This window comes from Falco punctatus (genome assembly GCF_963210335.1).
Source record: "Falco punctatus genome assembly, chromosome: 1".
In the NCBI taxonomy this organism is placed as follows: domain Eukaryota; kingdom Metazoa; phylum Chordata; class Aves; order Falconiformes; family Falconidae; genus Falco; species Falco punctatus.
The window spans coordinates 45,012,500-45,030,485 of NC_137580.1; the positions used below are offsets into that span (position 1 = coordinate 45,012,500).

The 17,986-nt window shown below is 45.0% G+C and overlaps 1 protein-coding gene across 2 annotated transcripts in view; it reads right to left on the minus strand.

The window, feature by feature from the left end:
- The window catches only part of LOC308054344 (uncharacterized protein), a 62,450-nt gene extending 44,468 nt beyond the window's left edge, over window positions 1–17,982 (minus strand). Inside the window, exons 1-4 of one of the 2 annotated variants that reach the window (XM_080366975.1) lie at window positions 10,728–17,982; window positions 8,199–10,519; window positions 996–1,182; window positions 698–812 (exon numbers count right to left, since the gene is read on the minus strand). The gene's annotated coding sequence lies outside the window, so the exon portion shown is untranslated. Of the gene's footprint in view, window positions 1–697; window positions 813–995; window positions 1,183–8,198; window positions 10,572–10,727 lie in introns of those variants that run through there. The other variant, XR_013924074.1, reaches the window with a different exon arrangement.
- Window positions 17,983–17,986: the final 4 nt, after the last annotated feature.

Here is a 17,986-nt window from a genome sequence, read left to right on the forward strand (position 1 = left end):
CGGGACTGTCCACATGTTGTTGGCATACCCCATTTATAACTGGCATTGATCCACAGCTAACAGGAGAGAACTACGGCACAAAAGCCTAAACAAGAGGCAGCCACCCCTGAAAGTGTTTGGATTCATTTTTAAACTGAGATTATTTTTTTATTATTATTCTGGTAGATCCAAACCAGAGTGAAGGATTTTGTTTCAATTTTACAATTAAAGCTGGAATATAAATTTTTTTTTATTTCGTTATATTTTGCAGAAACTGCATTTTCCATCAAAGAAATTTTCGATTGAACATTTCTGGTTGGTTTTAAAATTGTTTTTAATGTCCCCTGTCTGTATCAGGATTGGTTTCTGGATATACTGTGTTTATTTTACTTTCGCCCTTAGAAGATATAAAATCTGCAGTCTGAAACTTCAGTAGTATTTTTGTTGAATGCTGGGACTATAGCGTTCAATAAATGCTATTAAAAAACCCCACCCTTATAGCTGCCAAAGACTAAATGGTTTAAACAAACTTTGCAAGTTCCCAGTGAATGTATCTCCAGGAGTGGATTGAGATGTCAGGAGAGAAAAAGCTACTTGCTTTTGTAATTCAAGTATTATTTTCTACTCATATAAACTTAACGTAGCCCAGACAAACTAACAAAGCATTTAAACCATGCAACAGTTTAAATATTCCATTTCATAATCTAGTTGGTGTTACCTGCAACGTCTGGAAATGCAGTATTATATCTGGAAAGCGAACGTGGAATACCAAATCACCATGCCCTTCTTTTGCTCTTTTGAGGCAGTTAGGGAGGTTCAAAAAAGATCACACTCTGTAAAAACACATATTTTTTGTTCTGGTGTTTCTTATACTGTTCCACATGGTTTCAAATACGAAAACATATTGTAATAAATGCATATGTAATGTCTTAGATTTGACTCTTCTAGTTGTAAAGTTGGATTATGTTCTTGGATTAAAACTTGAATATTTTCAGGCAAGCCTAAGAATAACTCACCAGGCATATTTGTAGGCCAGATCTGTGTTTTCACATGATGGGACACTGATTAGACCTTGTCTTCTCACACGACCAAAACTTGAGCAAGGTCTTTCTGTCACACTGAGGGCACCAAGCGAATCGATCTCAAAGGAGGAATTACTGTGGAGGAATTTGGTACCAGCCTTGGACACTGAGGTGATACATGCTAAAAATTAAAAAAAAAAAATTAAAAATAAAAATTAAAAAAAATCATAAATAAATAAATAAATTTGAAGAATTTTTACCCCCAATCATTTCAGCAATCCTGTTACAGGATACACCACCAGCTGTCTTGGCATGAATGAAAGGTCAGGAAAAAGCATTTGGAGGGGGGAAGGTATTTCTTAAACCAACTTTGCCACCAAAGCCAGCACGCTGTGGACCAACCCCCGTCTTTACTCTCCAGGTGGTTTACAAGCACACCTTGAGCTGACCTCAGGTACCGGCTTCCAGACAGTCCTGCGGAGAGCAATTCATTAGTGACCCACCGCGCAGCTGGCAGGCAGCACGGCGGGATGTGAGCTTGATTAAAGACACTGACACACCAGGTAGATTTAGATCAGTGTTAGCGTGATAAGGCACCGACCGACCGCCACTTGCTCCCCCCAGCCACCACTGCCCCATCAAAACACGTCCCTGCTGGCACCAGGCTTCCTCACGTTCCTGTGGCTGCTGCTGCACCCAGAGTCACAGCATTACCACGAGATCGAGTCCAGCATGGTAGAAAATCACTTGTTTTCTCCACTGCCCAGTCAAGATGTTTGGGACTTTCCAAGGGACTGCATGCCATCTCGGCGTGTTTACCTTTCCCCACTGCGGTTTGCATACCTTGCTGGTATCACCCCGCAGTAAGTGAGGAAAACAGCTGTTCACTACACCACTCCCTGCATGCTTTTTTGTTTGACACTTTTACACCGCTAACAAGTTCGAACAGCATCCTGCAGCAGGGCTTGTGGGTGTATGATCCCACCAGGCTTGCTGCTCAGTGTGTCCATGCTGCCCATGTGCTGCTGGAGGTTTCTCTCGGAGGCCTTGGGGACTCATCACACCTCTCTGCCGCGTACATTTGCTGTGCTTTGCTGCACAGGACGGGCAAGCCCAAACCCCTGCTGCTCCAAATCCAGGTTCAGCCTCAGAGTGAGAGTTCCTCACCTGAAATCCTCCTGGATGCCAGACCCTTGCTGGCCTGAGTCTCCTTGAACAGCACTTCCAGCAGTACCACCACATCTACAGACTGGTCAGAGTTGAATTTAAATTATCTTTTTTTATATATATATATAAAAAAAAGCAGTGAAATGACTGACTGCAGCAACCTCAGCCAGCTCACGCTGACACAGACAATCTGCTGTCACGTACCAGGCCCTTGCACAGAGAGGCAAGCGGGAGCAGGGCCAAGCAAGTTACCTCGGCTGCGTCCCAAGCGAGAAGGCATTTGGGGTCTGCAGCAAGAGCCCCCAGTAGTAGGGGGACGCAGTGAAGCGATTCCCCAGTGCAAGGCTCTAATCTTACAAGCAGAGCGTTGAACACACAGCATAAATCAGATTTCTGAGTGCTTCTCATCCTTTACTTTTCTGAAATCCTGCCGGAGTGGTACGGAAAGCTCAAGTTACAGAGGACTAGAGCTGCTGATCCACAGCAGAAATGAGCAACGACAAGAGCCCGAGCCCACTCACCCACAGCCGCCCCCCCCCCCCCCCCCCCTCCCCGTGACCACTTGCTGTGACCCTCTGCAGAGGGCCAGGACTGGGGAAACCACAGATTTGGTGGGGGGGTGGAAAGTCCAACCCAGCTGATGTCTCGCTGTAGCGTGAAGGTGGAAGAAAGCTTTTCTCCTCCTTGTGCCATGCCTCAGCACCTCAGAAATTCGGTGTGGCTGCGGGGGGCTGTGCGGAGGCTCACAGGCGAAGCTGCTACTGGAGCAAAGTCACAGCATTCTACCCTGGTGATGAACTTTTTCTCTCATTTCCATTTTCATTGAAATATCAATTTGCATTTATTAAAAAGCCCTTACCCTCCTCTCCAGAAAAAAAAAACAACCACCCTGATCTAAAGAAAGAGATTGGTTTACATAAAATCCTATTAGTTTAGCTGATTGCTTCCAAAACATTTCTGAGAAAGCCTTCCATTACCATACAAATGGTGCTGGGCCTTTTTGCAGGCTAACTGCTAGATAGTGTAATGATTTGGGCAAATATTCATCAAGACAGCTGCTGCTGGGAGCGCGGTTAGGCGCCTGCTGCACACCATCGAAGAAAAGAGCAAGAAATAGTCCATCTCCTCCATGAAGGCAAGAGCTAAACCAGCCCCTCTCCCCTCAGCCCCCCAAACATGTGGGGAGCCCACGGGTGGGGGAGCCTGCGAGGCTGTGAAAAAGGAGGAGGGAGGCAGAGGTGATGGGGGAATTTGGGGTGAGGAGAAGGAGGTTCACACGGCGTGAGCACATGTGGGGATCACGTGCCGGAGAGGAACAGCGAGGGACCGTGCCCGCCACCTTGGCTGAGAGCCGCATTCCTCCTCGGTGTCATCATTTTCTCCTCCTCGCTGGAATAACCACGAGATCCCACAAGCTTTTCCTGGCTGATGAAGCCAAGAGAGCTAACAACGCTCTAAGTTTATAGACCTCTATGTAAACAGCTCCTGGACGTGTCTGCACCAGGTCTATCCCTGAGGATCAGTCACTTGGTCACCTCTTTGGGGCTGCAGGGTCCAGGCTGGGTGACGGGACAGCAGTCCGGAGTGAGGAGATGGCCTTGGTGGCCGGGCATTGGGGTGGGCAGGAGATTCCCTGGGTTTGTAACCGGGAAACTCACCACTGAAGGTCTTGCAAACTCTGCAAAGACTTTGCCAAGTCAGGGCTTTTGAGTCATTGGATAAATATGGTCTTGTGCAGCCGTGCGGGTGCTGCCTGCCCCTTTCCTGTAAACACAGAGCGTTTCTTAAATACTCCCCGGAGGTACTTTTGTGAATCAGACAGCCATGTGAATAAGGCAAGGATCCAGATCTAAAACACCACCATAAATTTGGTGAAGATCCCAAATCTGGGAAAAGAGTGTGCACAGAGCTTGTGTTTTTTTCACTTTAACAACAACCCTTGCAATCACCTTCAAGAGAACAAACATCTCATTAATAGCAGTCACGGGGTACAACGGGATGCTGTAACAACCGCTGCAGCTACTGTAATGCAGAAAGCCACAATCAGCCTCATCGGCCTTTAAGATGAAGAAGGGGGAGGGGGGGGAGAAAAAACAGTGACAACTAAAGATGCAGCATGAGAGAGCAGTAAAAATTCAAGCATTCAGCAGCTATTCCACATAACATTTACATGTAATTTTCTCTTCTAATAAGCCAAAATGGGGAAAAAGAAAACAAAAGAGCTATGGCACCAAGGAGATTTCATCAGCCGATGCCAAAAATAAAATAAATCATCAGATCACTGGGACCTTTCATCAGTGGGGTAAGTGAAGGGAACATGGGGGTCCTTAGACTGTGTCTTGACTTATTTCCCTGCTAGCACCTGGCAATCTCACACCACCAGCTCCAGGTGAATGAGCCGAATTATCTTATCTGGGTCTGACCAGCACCAGTAGCTAGTGGATCCTCACTCCTGGCCTGTTTTAGGAATGCTGCATGGAAGCCAAACACACAGAGGAATTGCAAAGTACTCTTCCATCTCAAGCATTTCAGTGACCAGTACGCACCAGTGACACAACACAGGCTAGACTGTTGATGAAAGCCACCCAACATGCAGTAGAGGTATATGTTTTCAAAGAGGCACCCAGTCAATTCAGCAGCTTTGTCCCCATTCCAGTAGAACTTTCCCAAAGGCACCTCTTTGTGATTTTCTGGAGACCTAACACATCATTTGGGGGTCAAAACTGCACCAGAGCTGAGCAGTCACCCTCCTGCTTTTTTGATGGAGGTGACAAAGCACAGAGGGACCATCCAACAGAAGGGACTCCATCACATCTCACCTTAATCCCACCGTGCAGAGGAGGCTGGAAGGACAGATGCACTGAGGGACAGCCTTCCAAAGCGGTGTGCTCATGACCAGTGCCTGCCCTTGTGTTTATGCCGTGTGAATTAATCAGTTCAGCACAGCGCTGTCAACACCAGCAGCAGCTCCATGTGCGCTCGCAGCCGTGCCTGCCATGGCGGGACAGCCCAATACCTATTTGCAAGTCCATTTGCAGTTCTTCTAACAACTGTGACCTGAGAATGTGGGACTTGGACTAACCAGCCAGGCTGAGCTCAGGGGCAGGTCTCAGACCTGATGCTGAAGCTCAGCAGATGCAGGAGGCGCTACCAAAAAAAACAGTTCCCTGCGCCTGCCCGCTCCCAGCCTGGCTGGCTGTGCAGCCGGGGTGTGGGAACAAGGAGCAGCAGACAGGCAGCAAACAAAATAACGTTCTCCTTCCCCTTCAAACACTTCAAACCCTGTCCATGATTTTCCAGCTGCAGCCTGTCCCCGATGCCATGAGAAAAGTAGAGGGGATCCAAAAGAAAAAATAAAAAAGCCCTTTCTGAAGACATCAGGCCAGTTGTACACTGGGAGGGAAAACCCTTGCTGATTCGAGCCCCCTTCCCATCTGCTCCGTGGAGGTGACTGGCCGAGGCAGCGGAGCATGAGATTTGATTATAATTATTGTCTTAACTCAGAGCTGAAATAGTTCCGAGCACACGGAGCTTCTGGGAATAGGCAAGCATCCAAAATAATCTTTGGACTGCAAACTCGGTGATGAAGGGATGGCATAAACCAACAGACATCGCAAAACCCTTTCGAGCCTACTTCCCATTGAGCAGAGTTGTCCCCGTCAGGCTGCAATTTCCCCTCCCGACAGCTCCCGCTTTCCTTCTGGCCTTGGCAGACACATTGTTTTTCAACAAGGAAAAAAATGTGTATAGTGAGGAACCATAAACCAGCTCAACCCAATTAAATCAGAGTCAGTGGCTGCCGGGCCGTGCTTCTCTCCACGGCCAAATCCGATCTGGTGCCTGCCATGCAAAACTGGTGATGTTATGGACTGCAGCTACACAGTTAGGACCTAGGCCCAAATCCATAAAGGTATTTAGATGCTTAAGTGGCAGTCAGACATCTAAATACCTTTGCAGAGTGACAAGGAGTTCTTGGGGCAGGAATGAGTTTTCTTGCAGAGAAGAAACCGGCTCTGTTACCACATCTGCTCCTGAGAAGTCCTACACCGCTCTTTGTGCCGAGCAGCACCTGTAGCTCAAGTTGTGGGAAGCCAGATGCATGGGGGCACACCACCTTCCCTGGCCACTCCTTTTGCTCTTAAACTCCAAAAGTTGGAAGCATTTACTGCTCCCCTGCTTGTCATTAAATAAGCCCAACTTCCTGGAGGCTGTGCAAAGCTTGTAGTAGTTAGCAGCACACGGTAAATTAGAAGTAACGGGTTTGCTGGCTGGAATGGATCGTGCTGTACACCCTAGGGAAATGTCTTTGCAGCAGTCCATGTCATGAGCGGATGCTTTTTCTCTAGTTGGTGGTTCCTGGTGGTATAGCAGAACGTGGTGAGCACCGGGGGGATTTTACATGATAATTGGCCAGTGTGCACAAGGCTTAGGAGTTCGGCTGCTGGCATCAGCGAGGCAGGATTTGGTCTCTCCCCTGAGCCTGGCTAATACCCAGATACTGCAAAGGAATCTACCCAGCTTATGCTATTCCAGGTGGGCAAAGCACTGTGTAGGGTAGGAGCTCACATAAAGTCAATCCAGGGGAATTAGTACTTCTTCTGTTTATCCTGCCTAATTCTAACTCCTCTAGGAGTTATTTCACCATAGCATGTGTACAACGAGCTATGAAATTCCTATTGTGCTGACTTGGCTATGGGTATCCCTGCAAAGGAAATTCACTTAAAACACCCTTCAGAGTAATTCAGACTTGGAATGGACACGGATAATCTGCAAGCAGGTTGCATGGGTACTGCTCTGAGTTTTGAATGAAAGTCCCCCTCAGTGCTTTTATGTTAAAGGTTTATTTTTGTGACTCTCAACTAATGCATACCCATACTTACCTCTTCCAGCACGCTGCTTCTGAATCACATTTTTTCCGGTATTTGAAAGAGCAAACGGCAATAAGAAGTGTGAAACCTCTGTGGCCTTGCCAAGCATGAACCAGTCTCCCTGCTGGGAAAGGTTCTAGGAAAGCACATTTTGGACAATAGAAGCAGGCGCTGCCAATATTCAGCTCTAATCTTTTTGTCAAGTGCAACATGTTTTTGTTAATTTTCCTGCTGCATCAGACCTGTGAGCCTTGCCTGCTGTGCTTGGGCTCCTCTCGCAGCAGTCCCACGCCATGCTGATCTGCTCAACCTCTGGTTTGTTGCATACTTCCATTACTCTGAGCAGTCAGAGAAAGCCCTGCCCATTGATTACAAATGTTGAACATCTTAAAGGTATTTTATATCTGATTAAGCACTCTGTAAGTCTGTTCATGCAAGTATCAGGCTGGATTTCCTCATTCTGTAGGCATAATAAAATATTTTTTGCTCAGTTCAATAAAACCATTTGTATTCATCTTTACTGATTCCACTATTGTTTTCCCTTGCTCAGCAAGATGTATATTACAGTCTGTTTAATTGTGTGTTTGATCTTTACTACTTAACCAGATCTATTTATCATTACAATGCATCAGTACATTATAAAGCTTTCAGGCACATTTATCAACATAACAAAGCTCCCACTACAGAAGAGTCCTCCAGGGAAATAAAGCAACAACAAATACTTTAATGCAATTCACTTAACAGCACAAATATTTGTAATTACAAAAATCTTTAAGCGTTCTTCTTCCATAAATGGCATGTTTTACTTAAAATTGCTTTCATAATGTGATAGTGCCTTCTATTTATGCAGCTGATGGTTTCCTCAAATTAAAGAAAGCAAGACCAAGTTAATCACTTTCTTGTATCTTCCCTTTTGCTAATATGGAGAGAGAACTCAAGTTCACTGATATGCTATTGAAAATTTGGTTACACCTAATAAAGTGAGAACATTTAAAAAACACTAGCGCGTGATTAATAACTGCTATAAATACATTACAGCATGAATGCAATGTTACAGATAGCTGCAAGCCATGTGTGAACTAAGTCTACAACAATCAATTAACCATTAATTGTAATGTCTGTTAATCATTGATTAACCCTTTACAAATAACAAAGACATTACCTTTGCTGTAAACTGGGACCACCAGGTTATATTCCACAGCTATTCATGTCTCTCATGTCTGTCAAAGACAAATAAGTGTTGTCTATCTGTTGTAATTCCAGCACCATTTTTATATATTTAACATGCTTGGAAAATATGTTGTCTCTTCATTAACAGGTGGGGTTTTTTGCTTTTGCCTCGTAGCAAATTACTGCAAACAGGAAGTCAGCTTTTGCAGCTGAGAACTGTCCTGTCACAAGAAAGACCTGGGGATATTTGGTTTTTCTTACCATGCAGTGAGTCATACTCAGACTATCTATGGAAACTGCCTGACCCAGGCATTGCAGCTGCAGCTCCCTGCTATGGCACGTGGAAGCAGGACCCAGTAGCCCTGGGCCTGACCTCAGCAGGCACCCAAGGGACCATGGCGGGCAGCCTAAACCAAGCTCTAAGCACCCTGTGCTTTTCGTTCAGAATTCATAGTGCCCAGCAGCACTTTTCAGACCCACGGCTACCCTTCCACCCGCAACGATGAAGTTGCCTGCCTCCAGAGAGCGGCAACAGGAGACTCACCTTCACCAGATTCATCGCACAGTAAAAAAAGCCAGAACTCCTCGAAGCCACAAAAACTAAATGAAATTATGAATACAAATATTAGACCAGGGGTCCTCAAACTACGGCCTGTGGGCCGGACATGGCCCCCCAGGGTCCTCAATCCGGCCCCCGGTATTTACAGAACCCCCCGCCCCCCCCTGCTGGGGGTTGGGGGGGAAACCAAGCAGCCGCAGATGACTGCCTGCCACTGCATCCGCGGGCCGGCCCCCTGGTTACAAAGTTTGAGGACCCCTGAGCTAGACTATCAGCACTAAGATTCTCAAGGCAAGTACTTGAAAATGCAAAATCCAGACTTTTGGTATTTTGTGAAACCTCATTGTGGCCACGTGAACATTATAATGCTTAAGTGACCAGTATCATGCTGTATTTTCCATAACATTATATACAGCCTTCCATTCAGAAGACCAATGCTCCATTACTAAACGACTGGGTCAAAAACCTGCTTCGCGTCCACTGTTTCTGCTCAGATCTGATCTATTGCCATTATTATTGTGCCTAATTGTAACACTTTAACATCCCGTCTGCCAGAGACACAGAGAAGCAGAGGAAATCTCATGTTTCTCACCATTCCAGAGCAGGAGATTCCCACCACATTCCAAAACATGATATTTCGGATCATCGTTCTGGGGCAAAAGTAATTCTCTGCTCTTCTGAGTGAAACCTCTGCCGAGGGAGAGGGAGTGAACATGCCGCCGAAGGTTGTGGGAGGACCTAGGTGAGCGGTGGAGGACTTTCGTGTCCCAGCATCTATGAAAAAGAGGTACCACTACCCAAAAAAGGCAGGCTCGGCAGGGCAGTGCGGTGTGTGGCTGCAAGCGGTGCTGTAGGGGAACGGGACCAAGGCAGGAGAGGCTCGGATGTGTGAAAGCTGTCTGAAAGGAGCCAGCCAACAGCGCTGCCGTCACCATACAGAAGGAACTGGAAATTTCCCTGTGAGGGCCCCTGAACACTATTGAGAAAACAACAAAAAAACAGACCGTGATGGAAATCTGTAACTTGAGACATCTCCAGTAGGCAAAAGAACAAGGACAGATTCCGCAGGGGACAAAATCTCAGGGGGTCAGAATAACCAGCAGCGTAACCTATGCCCAGCCTTTAGAAAATGCCTAGGGTCCCCTCCGCTTTTTAACGAGCCTTCATATTTGTGCCTGTAAAACACATTGAGCAGGAACTATCTTCAAATATTCATTTACATGTTTATAAATACAAGAAAGAATTTGCAGAGCCTCTGCCCTGAACAGCTCCCAGGTCTTTGAGCTGCCTGTAACTGAAGAAAGGAAGCGACACTTGAACTGTGATTAACAGGTGAGCCAGGACTGATGCAGCTTCATTAAGTCTCCCCAGGCTGTTGTATACGTTAATCCTCTTCAAACTCCGGGATAAGATCGCAAACCCTGCTGCTGGAATGCTCTGGGCAGGCTCAAACTTGGAACAACCTATACGTACTTAAGAATGGGACCACTTATGGACTGTTAAAGTGAAGGTTCTCCATGTGCAGTATCTAAATATGCCATAATAACTTATATATATATATATGATATATATATGTATATATATCTCTCATACGGTTTAATTCAGGCGCGGGGAAAGCAGCGGCCGCCGCCGTCGCGGGGCTCCCCGCCCGGCCGGGATGCGCAGAGGGTGTTTTGCCACCTAGTGGCTACTGCGGGGGGATCCTCGGTAGCCGTGTGCCCGGGGCATCCACAGTGCCGGTCGGCTCTCCAGGTCTTGGAGGAAAAATAGCAGGACATAGTAGCAATAATAATAATAATTAAAAAACCCAAACAACCACCCCCACCCCCCCCCCCCCCCAAAATAAAAACAACCACCACCACCCCCACACACACACACACACACAACCCTAAACAACAAAACCACAAAACCCCATAAAAAATATATATACACATACATATAGGATATATAACAATCACAAACCAGATCACCTCCAGTTCTTAAATTTCGCAGAGAAATCAGTAGAAAAGCTCATGTATCCCAGCCTGGGTGCTCCAGAGCCAGGATACGGCCCTGGCTTAAAGCAGCGAGCAGCAAGGGGTTTCTAAGAAGGGAACTGGAGAAAACAACAGCTCAGCATCTGACTCTGTTCCCATTGTAAAATGCAGAAGTGCGCTTCGATCATCCTGCAGCCAAAGGTTTGGCTTGGTAGCACAGCAGCTGCCACTCAGCACCTCCACAGACTCAGGCTTGTCAGATGGGAAAGCACACTATGACATTACATTCTTCCATCACATCTTCACACATTTAACTTACCACGAGGGTCAGACTGTGATTTCCATCCCCTGACATGTTCAACCAGGCAAAGGCCAACTTCCCCCCCCCACCCCCCCGCCGCCCCCCGGAGTGAGCAGACACTGCATTTCTGAAAGTTCAGACCCCTGGAATGAGCATACCAAAAAAAAAAAAAAAAAAAAAAAATAACATACCACAAACAACAAAACATTGCACTCACTCCCCAGGAATCTACCTCTCCGAAGGGATTACAGGGGCTGATGGAGCTGAGCCTATAAACAGATGCTCTGTTTAAGAGTGCTTCCAACATTTGGAGTTTTAAACCTCACAATAATAGATATTGGGAGGGAATTATCAGATGTGGATTATCAAAGTAGTTTTTCAAAAATGGCACCACAGGCTGGAGAAGTTTCACCCTTCTCTGTCTTCTGGGGATGGATTTCCAGTGGGCTGTGCGTACCTGGGGAGAGAGGGGATAAGAGGCAGTACAGAGGGGTACCTCTGCCGGGTGGCATTTCATTTCTATAGGGTGCATTTCCTAAGTAAAGAAGCCACTTTGAAACTAGAAAATTAGATTTATTGCCATGAGATGGTTACACCAGACACACTTGTACCTGCAGAGACTGTCCCTGGTTTATTTCACTGTAACCTCAGGCACCTAATTAAACTATATACATGAGGAGCTATTCCTTTTAAGCTTTCACTTAGGTCACCCAAGACAAGCAGAAGAGAGAGCTCAGGCACATGGAGCTAGATTTAAGAACAGCCACCATCTCACAGCTAGCCAACAACCTTTCCAAAGGAAAACCAGTGGTGTCTGCTCAGATCTGAACACATAGCTGCCTTTCACAAATACATCACCAGCTACGGGGATTCACTGGCAGCTCCACTGACAATTGCAGACGAAAACTAAAATGCCTTGAGGATCACAGCAACATCAGAAACCTTATCCTGCTTCCAGCAATGCTGGACATCACACATGAAGAGAGTTCTCCAAATAGTGAGGTTTGTGTCCCAGAGCCTGTGTCGTTGGGAAACGCAGGCACTGGAATGACACATTTTGCGCTGGGATACATACAAAAATTCAAGTGGCATGTGTGCCACAGTCCAAGGGGCCACAATTCAATATTGCTCTTTCAACAGACTTCAGACTTCCATTCTTCTGTAAAATGGGATCAGATCTCAGATACTAGTTGCATGATGTACAACCCTGCCTTTATCCTTTGAATTTACAGAGGCTGAAAACCTCTAAAAATGAGCTTTGTGTCATGGTGGAGATTCGCCATCTCTTACCTTCTTGCAACACGACAGCTGTATCCTGTGGTTAAAATGGCTGGTCTGCAGGAGGAAAAGAAAAAACAAAAAAAAAAAAAAGGAAAAAAAAAAAGACAGCTGTTCAGAATGAATTCTTGAAAACCTCCAGTTTTAGCAGTCCATTTCAAAAGACAGGCTTTCCACGTCATGCTTGGAATGGAAAGCGATGGCCTTGGAGCCAATTACAAATGGCTATAACTTAAGAGATAAAAATAAATCTACCACCGTAACTTCATAATATGATAAACAAAATTCACATACATCAGGCCTTTAAAAAAAAATAACGGGCAAGCAAACAGCAACATGACTGAAAACCCATCGCAAAAAGAAGCTGGAAGTGCCCATACTCAATTTTAATGTGAAAATTACTGATGCTGATAACATTAAATATGTTACTGGGAAACATCAAAAGCAGATTCTCTTTCCGTTGTGGTTTAAGAGTAGTAAAATACAGCGCAGACTTAAGTTTACACAAGGGCTTAACCGAAATCCTACTAAACAGCAACGGAGACTTAAATGGGATTTCCTCTGATGCTTTTAGGTGTGCTGGAGAGCACGTGCCACTGCTTTGCTGCCTTCCCGGGAAGGGGAAGATGCTGTGAAGCTGACAGCTGTGGTGGAGGCAACTGGCTTGAGAATTCAATCCACTGCGTTTGGATGGAACATTTTGAAAATGGCTGGAGGCATTTGGAAACACAAGTCTGAGAGTCAGCTCTGCAGGAGACCTAATTTTAGCTGTCGATTTGCTGCCCTAACTCTCAGGGTTTATCCAGGGAGGACCAGTGCCTTAAGCTCTTCCCAAACTACACAAGGACTGTTTTCACAGCGCAGATGAAGAAACATTGATGCATAATTGTCTACTTCTAATACATCAAACTTGCCATGTAAAAAAGGTTCTTGTGGCAATTTAAGCTAATAATTTTGTTCGGTTATATTACTTTAAATCTTTTGCAACTCAAAACATACTCAGCTATTTAAATGCATTTTTTAAAATACTTCCTTACTTTATTTCTTGAGCAGATCATCAACGCTTCCAACCAGCAACTGCTCATCCTTTTTAGGCAGCACATGAAAGGGGGATAAATATGTAATTAAAGACTGTGCAAGTAGCAAATGTCTTCAACGGATTGGCATGCTCAGGGAATGATCCACATCGTCTTGGCAATGTCTCAAATGCCTCTAAACATCCCAAGGACATACTTTAGCCTGTTTATGGCAGCCTTGACACAGTGTCACAACACCCCCAACCACCCCCCAAAACAAATGATGTTCCTTCAAGAAAACACTCCGCTATGGCTGAGCAGAGATGTAAAGGCAAAGAAAAGTGCTGGGACTAGTTCTGAAGAGCCATAATTGGTATTCTAGAACAGAAAGTGTAGGAAGGAAACTCCAGATGAGGGACTGCATAAAGAAAACCTGTGTGACCAAGTGATCCCAAGCCCAAAAGTGGACATAAACCACAGAATATTGGATATGTGTTTAGCAAGGTAATGCGCATGGAGGGCAGCCAAAGAGAGAGCTGAAGTGGTCTGTGTCAAGCTGGAACTTGCAGGTTACAAGTAGAACTGACCAAAGGACATTTCTTCTAAAAAAGGAAAGAATTCTAAAAGTAATGTTCCAAGCCTTCTGAACTCTAGAAGGAAACAAAGAAGAACAGGAGGCGGATGCTGAGGGACAAACAGCCTGATACGATGTACGAGACCCAGATAAGGTCCAGACACACCATGGGTGCAGGTGGTGGGATGAAAGCAAGCACTTGCACTATAAAAGTGAGCCCACAGCCTTGAGCATCTACTCAACGTGAAGCTTTTGCTGCTAATGAGGGCTACCTAGGCAAATGGGATTTAGAAGACTGAGGATTAATCAAGTTCTTCGAGCACTTGTGACTTTGCAGGAAAACAGTTTACCAAGGAAATTAAAAAGTCAACGGAGGCAAGAAGACAACAGCTGAAAGTCTCAGAGAAGATCAGAAATCCTGTAATTTCATCTGTAGAAGACAACCGTATTGGACTGTCATTCAAAAAAATCATACAGACCCACAAAGGAAAGGGTGTAGGGTATAATGAAAGAAACTGGAAAAGAAAACAGATGAATAACATGGTTTCATCTTCCTGGAAGATGTGTCACTGACCTCAGCGCAAAGGCAAATTGGCTAAAATGTGACATGCTCACTAAATTCAAGTCAGCCTACATGACCTCATGTTCAACATGAAACAGTAACTGGAATTTAGAGACAAAGAAAGCCAAATTAAATAAAGCAGTTTAAAAATTATAGTGACAGTTATTCCCCCATTTAAACAAACTATCAAAGGAAATAGCAAAAATACCATCACTTGACATTTTAATATAGACTAGAAATCTTTCTGAAAGATTTACTTAAGTCAAAACATGGTATCAGGTTTAATGAAGAAGCACATCACATTTAACGGCTTTACTAAGCGGTCAGACAAAATGATCCAATAGAGCTCTCTGCCCTTAAAACCAAGGGCTTTATTTTTTTTTTCTTCCCGTTTCCTTTTTTCCCCGATTTACAAAAACTAGAAAGGCTGGAGTGAGCTGAATAAAGGAAATACTAGCAGTGCTGCCTTCTCCTTCAAGCAGAACCACCAACACTATTGAAGCACCCACTGAGACCAAACAAGAGGAGAAGAAACCCCATCGGTCCGAGGCGAGGAGTAAGCTGGTAACAGCTACACTGCAGGAGTCACGGTCATTTGGAAAAGCCCTCATCATCTGAGGTAGAAGGCTGGACAAGTAAATAGTAAGGCATTTTCTCAAATAAACACACTGAAGGAAAAAGCCTCGAGGCTCATTATGAAGGAAGCTGAAGTGGTTTACCCTGAATGGAAAGGGCCTCTAGTTGTTGCTTTGGTAGCAACCTTGTACGACCTTTAAACAATGTTCTCACATTTTGGATTGCAAAAACAAAGAAAAAAATAAACCCCCAACAAAACCCCAAGCACAAAACCAAAACAAAAAGCCCCAGCCCAAGCTACAGGGAGGTCAGGACTGACTCCCAGTAACTCCAACTGGAAACTGGTCCCAGGACCTCCCTGCTAACACAGATCTTTTCCTAACCCCCATTTATGCTTGCTTGTTGATCCACTAGCATTTCTTTAACATTTCTCCTCCCTCCTCAGCATTTGCTATTTATAGTAATTTCCCAAACTCAGCCTATGCTTTTAGCTGAAAAAGTAAAGTCAATCTATTCATCTCACACGGTAAGCCCTCCACGCCTTCAGGCATTTTGAGAGCCAGTCTTTGCTATCACTTCAGCTCCAGCTCACCCTGTTGAAAATGCATGACCAAAACTATGCATCGCATGCTTCGGGTCCCCGTGTAGCATCTCTGATCCATTCACATCCCTACCAAAAATACTGCGCCAGATGCATCTGCCACCACGCTGCTCCTTCCCACTGCTGCCCCACAGTAGCAATCAACCAGTCTCACCGTGGGAAAACATGGCTCCCTTCTCTGGCAAGTTTTTGTTTTGACTTGCAACTCCTTGACTTTGCATTTGCACAACTGGTATCTTTCTGCTTCTAACAGCCCATTCTTTGATACCATCAGATTCTTGTGCAGGCTCCAGAGCCTCCTGCGCAGCACTGGTAATGCCTACAGCCTTTGAGCCAGCAGCAGTTTCAGGATGGCTGGCCTCCTTCTTGGCCAAGACCCGCAATTCAATTCAAAACACCAAAACACAAACCCAACACCCAAAACCAAAAACCAAACCCTGTTTGAGGCAGGCACTTTTATTGCCTCCTTCACCTTTCAACAGTGTCTCAAGCCACCTGTGGCCCTCTGCTATCATTGCCTTCCCAAGTCCGTACTTTCCCACTAACTGCACCCTTCCTTCATCTAAACTTTATTTAGCACACCCTTTACCAAGCAGAAGAAATCTAATCATACTTCCACTACCCAACAAAAACAGTTATAAAAGATGTAAGATTAGCCTGGCATAGCAGCTTTTGTTTATTACAGTACGCTTTTCCAATTACTCTTTTAATCCAAGCCTGCTTCTCCCCCTCCCCCCCCCCCCCCCCCCCCCCCCCCCCGAGTTCAGCTTTTCAGACCATAACCCACCGTCAGTACCTATCAGTCTTGTCACTGCACGGACAAGTTTTCCCTTCTGCTCCAATAGAAGCACAAAACTGCATTACTCTCCACCGCTCAGACCAACAGATATATTTCAAGCACTAGCAGAAAAATATCGACTATGCTATCACTGCAGTGGCAATGCCTTTTGGCACCCATTAGTGCGGTATTTCAGGCTCAAATCCTGAAAAAATGTGTGCCCGAGCAAGCATGGATGACAGAATACGCAGCTGAAGGACAGCAAGCTTCCAGAACAGAGCCTGAGAAATGCATGCAATAAATACTGGTGCCTTCATTTCTAGTTCATCAATTTATTGATTCACTGGAAACAGAGCTTACTTACATAAGCCACGTCAAAACTGATGCAAGAGAAGGAAAAAGGAAAGAAACAAAAACACCTCTCTGTTTTCCTCAGGAAATTTGTTTGCAAATGAGACTTGTCAGTGATTCTTTACAGCCAGATGTTAAATGTTTGTTTTACATATGTTAAAGAAGCATCCTCAGCCTGACAAAGCATCATCTTAAATAACGAATTACTGATGAAATATGAAATCCTACTTCAACCGCAGGAGAGCGCGTTTGGTTTCTTGCAAGTGTCCGGGCGCAAAGCTGTTAAAGTGCCTTCGCTGGCAGAACTTGCAGCATTAGGGCTATATTCTGTTTTGTTTCACAGAGGGAACAGGAATGGTTTTACCAAATGAATTGTGATGGATGGCATTTTGGCTCTAAACGTTCACGGCAAAAACCTTACACCCTTCCACAGAGACAAAATTTCACTTTATATAGTGCTCCTTGGGTACAGACCCGCAAGTTTCAGTCTTTCTTGATTTGCAGCCTCCTATAAAACTTTCCTAACAGAAGCTGAGGCTGTTCGCTAGGCTGGCAGGAATGGGGGACAGTAACTTTTCACAGAGCCCATAAAAACAGCTCACTAACCTTAGGTGCACGGTTACTAGTTCAGATCAATAGTGAACAAACAGACAAGAGACCACCAAGGAGGTTTATATCCACAGGTTCACTTTTGCCTATCCTTAATTTCCTTCTTGCAGCAGCTAAACTTTTGTCTTGTTGATTGTTTGTTTTCCACACAGTGCAGGGATGAAGGACATCTTACCCAGGAGCACAGGAAAGGCCACAACAGCTTCCAGCTGGGATCTAACCTGCCTTGAAAACACTTCTGCCTGTGCTCAAAGAAACAAACTCCTTCAATATAGCAAATACAATTACGTCCTGCTGCATGCTTCCATCATCACAAAAGCAAATAAAACAATGGACACTTCTCATGTTGGACTTCGGCAAAAGACATTTATTATTATTATTATTATTGTTGTGTTGCTGTTGTACCTCCTCTGCTCTGCCCACAGTGGTGGCATTAATGCTGTTACCATATTGTAGCTGATGATGCCGGTGTACAAATCAAAATCCATCTTAATTTCAAACTCCATTAGAAACACAGGAAAAAAGATCAACATTTACTAAATGTAAAGGGAAAAATGGTATGGAAAGAATTATTTTTTTTTTTATTTTTCAAGCTTCCA